General features: G+C 37.3%; 1 pseudogene; it reads right to left on the bottom strand.

Moving 5' to 3' along the window:
* Nucleotides 1-496: 496 nt before the first annotated feature.
* LOC121034780 (olfactory receptor 13D1-like) lies at nt 497-1529 on the bottom strand (annotated as a pseudogene).
* Between the last annotated feature and the right edge of the window lie 4850 nt (nt 1530-6379).

Genomic DNA, 6379 nt, shown 5'->3' with positions numbered 1-6379 from the left:
CAGCTTCCAGTCTGAGATACATGATCATGAGAGTAAAGAGCTGATAACACTCAAACCATCCCGTACCCAAACAACCATTCTGTTTTTCAGTTTCAGTACAGTACTCAATAAGTTATATGAAATATTCAATACTCTATTGTCAACAGGCTTTGTATGAGATGTTTTTGACCAATTATAGGCTAATGTAAGTGTTCTGAGCATATTCAAGTTAGGCTAGGCTAAGCTCCGATGTTCAGTAGATTAGGTGTATTAAAGGCTTTATTGGCTTGTGATAAAGCCAACTTTCAATGGGTTTATTAGGATATAACACCATCAGTTAAAGATGATGTGTACTAGATTTTCTTGGAAAAGCTTCATCTCATTTTTTTCTTATTTCTTAAAGTTTACGCTCACTTCTTATACTGGTTGTCTTTACATTTTGTAACAACATTTTCATGAAAGGTAAAGTTATATTATTGACTTGAAATTGCTTTCCAACTCCTAAATTCTGTAATTCTACCTACAATCTTTATTTCTTTTGTTTTGTTTATATGAAAAACTTTTGCCTCAAATCTATGAGTTTATTTTGTGCATGAACTCAAAGATGTAAGTTTTTCATCCTTTCCTCCGGAGCCACTGTCTACTCATCATTTTTCTCACAGCTCCAACACCTCTGTGTTCCCCAGGCTATAGATGATAGGCATATCATTGGCATGGGAGTGACTACTCCATAGAGCAATCGATTTGTCAACAGCAAAGTCTTTGGACTTTGGCTTAATGTATATGAAGAGGATTGTCCCATAAAACAAGGTCACTACTGTTAAGTGGGCTGAACAGGTACAGAAGGCCTTTTTTCTTCCTTCTGCTGAATTGATTCTTAGTACAGTAGAAAGGATGAAAATGTAGGGGATACAAATTTACAATAATGGAATAAACAAAAATATTACATTGCCCAACATTATAGCAATCTCAATCAAAGTATTATGTGCACAAGCCAGCTTAACAAAGGCCAATATTTCACAAAGTGGTTAATGACATTTTTTTCCACAGAAGGGCAACTGTATTGCAAGTATAGTTTTTATCAGTGAATTGAGAAAGCCCAGTCCCCAGTAGAGGGCTGCCATCTGAATACAAAGTGCCTTGCTCATGATGATGGGGTATCTCAGAGGGTTACAGATGGCCACGTAACGGTCATATGCCATCACTGCTAGAAGCACACACTCGGTGGACCCCATAGTGTAGGAGACAGACATCTGAACAACACATCTAAGGAAGGAGATGGTTTTCTTCTGTGATAGGAAGTGAATCAACATTGAGGGGATAAAGGAGGACGTGTAACAAATATTTAGGAAGGAAAGATTACCAAGGAAGAAGTACATGGGCGTATGGAGGCGGGAATCTAGGAGAGTTAGTATGATCAGGGTGCTGTTCCCTAGCAGGATCACCAGGTACATCATCAAGCACATGACGAAAAGGAGTTTTTCCACTTTGGGGTACTCAGAAAGTCCCTGCAGAATGAACTCAATCTCTGTCCAGTTTGTCCTGTCCATTTTATTTTTCTATACCTGGAGTAATCCAGAAGAGAAAACTTCATGTGAGCATAATGCGTCAGTGCATATTACCATGTGCAGATATCACTGGAGGAGGGGCACCAAGTGTGTGCCCACAATAGCTGGAGTGGTGCTAAGAACTCTGAGGTTAGCTGTTTGAATTTCTCTTCTGGCTCTTAAGGGAAGGGATTGAAGATGTGTAAAAATTACATTGATAGCTTATTAAAAATTATAGGCTTTTGTATTCCATTTGCTGGGATTATGATACACAGTTCTGAGGCAGGAAAGAACTATTTGCATCTAACAAACATCTGTTACTTCCTGTTCTTTGGACCCACAGACCCCACTTTGAATATCATCACTTTGGAGACAGTGTACTTAACCTGCTCAAAATAACTATGTACTTGATTTTATTTCATAGCAGTCATTAACAATAACATTGGTTTAGAGTCTTGTAATTTACAAATACACTCACACATTACTCATTTCATCATCACTATAATAATGTGAGGAAAGTGAAATTCATAGAGGTAAAATGTATATAAAACACAGTGTGAGCCACTATTCCAGTCTGCATTTTGTGACTTTATATCACCCACCCCTTTTTTTTATTTTTTTAATGTTTATTTATTTTTGAGAGACACAAAGCACTAGCGGAGAAGTACTCTCAGAGAGAAGGAGACAGAGGATCTAAAGTGGGCTTTGTGGTAACAGGAAAGAGCCAGACTGGGGGCTCAAACACACAAGCTGTGAGATCATGACTGAGCCGAACTCAGAAGCTTAACCAACTCAGCCATCCAGGTGCCCCTCACCTGCCCTTTCTGAACAGCATGCTATTGCCCTCTCCAAATTATGTGAATTTCCTAAGGAGTGAGAATCAGGCATCTTTTTATTTATTTATTAAAAAAAATTTTTTTTAACGTTTATTTGTTTTTGAGACAGAGACAGAGCATGAATGGGGGAGGGTCAGAGAGAGAGGGAGACACAGAATCTGAAACAGGCTCCAGGCTCTGAGCTGTCAGCACAGAGCCCGACGCGGGGCTCAAACGCACGGATAGCGAGATCATGACCTGAGCCGAAGTCAGACGCTCAACCGATTGAGCCACCCAGGCGCCCCTCAGGCATCTTTTTAAATACGTTCTCCAGATTATCCTAATATTCAGTATGGTAGAAAACCACCTGTCTAGTGGAGTGCCTCCAAATTTTAGTATACAGACAAATCACATGGGACAGTCTCTTAAAGGATTCTAAATCAGTGGGTCTGAATTGGATTCTAAGATCTGAATTTATTAACATGTTCCCAGATGCTGCTGCTGCTGCTGTCTGAACTCACATGAATAGCAAGCCTTTTAGACCATTTCTCTCCAATGCTATTGCAGAGTGCCACTAATGCCTCTGTTGTATGTTGGATTGTAATTAAATAGTAGACAATGCAAAACTGACCATTCTGTGAGTCTTGGAGTTGAGGCTTCTGTGTGAGTGTTTTGAAATTAGTTTTATGTTTTTTAGATTTTATATATACTAGTAACCAAATTGTGAGCAGAAGTTCCTACTTTAGTTTTGTTTTGTTTCTGTCCATGTTAAAGTACTTTCTCTTCCATTCGTTGAATTTGCAATTAGGGTCAATATTTTCCAAAATATGAATTTGAGATCAGCTCAAGCATCTTAGTTGTGCATCATAGAGCATGGAGCAAATAACTTTAATTTGAAAAAAATTTAAAGAGTAGATATTAGTAGCTGACTTTTTTATAGTAATTAAATCAAAGAACAGGGGCGCCTGGGTGGCGCAGTCGGTTAAGCGTCCGACTTCAGCCAGGTCACGATCTCGCGGTCCGTGAGTTCGAGCCCCGCGTCAGGCTCTGGGCTGATGGCTCAGAGCCTGGAGCCTGTTTCCGATTCTGTGTCTCCCTCTCTCTCTGCCCCTCCCCTGTTCATGCTCTGTCTCTCTCTGTCCCAAAAATAAATAAACGTTGAAAAAAAAATTTAAATCAAAGAACATAATTTTGACAACACCTTTCATTCTCAAGGTATTCTACCTACCTTAAAAACATCCCTAGAGGAAAAGAAAAGACTGATCCAATGGATGAGTTTCTAGTTAGGTTTTTGTTTTTAAATTTTTATTTATTTATTTTGGGTGATGGGCGGGGTGGGGGGGGATAAGTGAGGTAGGGGCAGAGAGACGGAGAGAGAGAGAGAGAATCCCAAGCACCCTCTACACTATTATCACAGAGCCTGACATGGGGCTCCATCTATGAATCATGAGATAATGACCTGAGCCAAAATCAAAAGTCTGAGTCTCAACTGAGTGAGCCACCCAGGTGCCCCTTTAGTTAGTGTTTTTAAATAAGGCTGTGTGGGGTGCCTTAGTGTCTCTTAAGTTAAGTGCCCTCTCTTGGTTTCAGCTCTGGTCATGATCTCACAGTTTGTGACATCGAGCCCTGTGTCAGGCTCTGTGCTGACAGCGAAGAGCCTGTTTGGAATCCTGTCTCTCCTCTCCTCTGCCCCTTCCCCCACACTTTCTCTCTGTCAAAATAAATAAACATTAAAAAATTAAACAAGAACCTGTTTCTGATATAGGCTCTGCCATTTCTGCGATAATCATTTGCCAACAGGCTATGCTGCTTTCTATAGCAACTTCAGTTTACAATAGTGAACATATTAGCATAACACAGTGTTTATATGTCTATTGGCTATGGAAAAGAGGTTCTCATCCAATTCAAGCTGTACCATACTTTGCAGGCATTACATTACAAAGAGGGTGAGAAGGGTTGGGTCAGGAAGGATATATTTCTATTTAGTATTACCATTGGAATGTGATTGACTGTAGATACATAGTATCAACCTACTCTGAATCTGAAAATAAAATTCTGATAGAGGAACATCATTTGTCTAGGGTCTGTTGTTTCAGGAAAGATGTGAATTAGATCAAATACCCTCTCTTTTCTTTTCTAGGAACATCTCCTAAAAGTTGATTCCATTTGGAAATTACTTGTATCAAATAATGATGGTATGCATCTGGTATCCTGACAGTTCAGAGATAGGTGCTGTAAAAAATTTTTCACTTGCAAACATTTATAAGACAAACCACCAATCTGGTTTAATGCTTTCAAATGGGGGTGGTGGGAAGGATAATGGACAGCATAGAGGAAATTACTTTCATTACTCTTGTAATGCTAGTGTAACTTTTAGAAAGCAATCAATAAACACTTGTTTAATAGCATTGTGACAAACCTTTTCTTCATTTTAGCTTACTTCACAAAAATGGATTCGTGGGAATAAGTGAATGAAAAATTTCAAGATTCTTGATAATTTCTAATAAATCACTTTCCATGCAAAATGCATATTAGATAATTCCATTTTTACTAAATCTTTGCTTTTTGGATACTATCTTTTGAGACAGTTTTTCATTCTTAACTTATGCTAAGGGAATTGTTAAATAATTATCATATACTAATTTGATGCACTTATTATGCACTTATCAATTTAACATTTGTGACAAATTGGTATTAAAATAAAAGTAATGTTTAAATTATATTAAAATGATTAAGTGAAACAGAAAGAAAACAATGGCTTTTTTATTTTCAAAACTAAAACCTAAACCAAGATAGCGTGGACAGAATAGAAAGACTAGAAAGAACTACCCAAAACATTAATGGTTACCTTAGAGTTCTTTCTTCTACTTTTCTGAATTACTCACATTTTTAAAATAGATATACATAAAGAAAGCATATTATTAAATAAGAGAAAAACACTAAAGCAGGTGTCCAGTTATTTTAGAAAACTAACTCAGAATAAAGAATGTTAAAATAATTTAGGTAGTACAGGTATTAAATGTCTAGAAACTACACATTGAAGCTGAGCTGTACTGATGTGTCCTATCCGGTTATTGGTAGGAACCCACTGTTTCTCGTGAACAGAAAGCATTTATAATCCCTACTCTCAAAAGCTTCCAAATAACAGTGGTTTTGTTTGTTTGTTTTTAGGAGGTACACCAAGATAAGGGACTTGAGTTCTTGACTTAATCATGTGTTATCAAAGGAGATTACAGGCTACTGATGCCTAGCACAGATTTATTGTTTAGAAGATGACATTCCTATTTGAAAAGAATCTGAACTGGCCTGGATCCTAGCCAACCTCTAATCCCCCTCTCCCAACTCCTGGTGTTTTATAAAAATTAACCACTCTGTGGTTCAATGCCCTGGGACTACATCTGGACACTGTATTAGTGTTGTAATAGACCTAAGGAAAGTCTGTGACTTTTTATCCAAGCCAGAAGTTAAGCTCTCTAACTTCTAGAAGGAAAATTTCTAACTTCCTATAATCTTTTATTTTGTTTTATTAACTTAGCTACTTGAAGATCTAATAGTTAAAGTACTAAGATTTTTCAATGAAAAGCACATACTATCTGTACTGTAAATTCTCACTAGAGGAACTAATCCTAAAATCTTCTCCAGCTCTTCTAAATATATCAATTTAGAGAGTTGATACTGTACAAAAATGAATGGGCCTGCTAACTCTCAATTTATAGATTTTATAAATGCTAATCTTCAACTAATATGCCACAAGGAAAGATGTATTACTTTTGCTTACAAAGAGAAAAGAAATTGGCATGTGATGTCCTAGTATGAGACACTTCATACATTTTTTATCATTTAATCTTCCAAATAACCCACACGTTATAATGAATTTTACCAATGAGGAAATTACTTTGAAATTTCAAAGGTTAAGTTCAATGATTACTATCTTTTTTTAGAAGTTTTTATCTAAAGGGCGTCTGCATTGTTCAGTCGGTTGAGCATCTGACTTCAGCTCAGGTCATGATCTTGCAGTCTGTGAGTTCAAGCCCTCTG

This window comes from Herpailurus yagouaroundi, unplaced genomic scaffold (genome assembly GCF_014898765.1).
Source record: "Herpailurus yagouaroundi ecotype Mexico unplaced genomic scaffold, PumYag 160, whole genome shotgun sequence".
Taxonomy (NCBI): Eukaryota; Metazoa; Chordata; class Mammalia; order Carnivora; family Felidae; genus Herpailurus; species Herpailurus yagouaroundi.
This window is presented reverse-complemented; position numbering and strand designations above follow the sequence as displayed.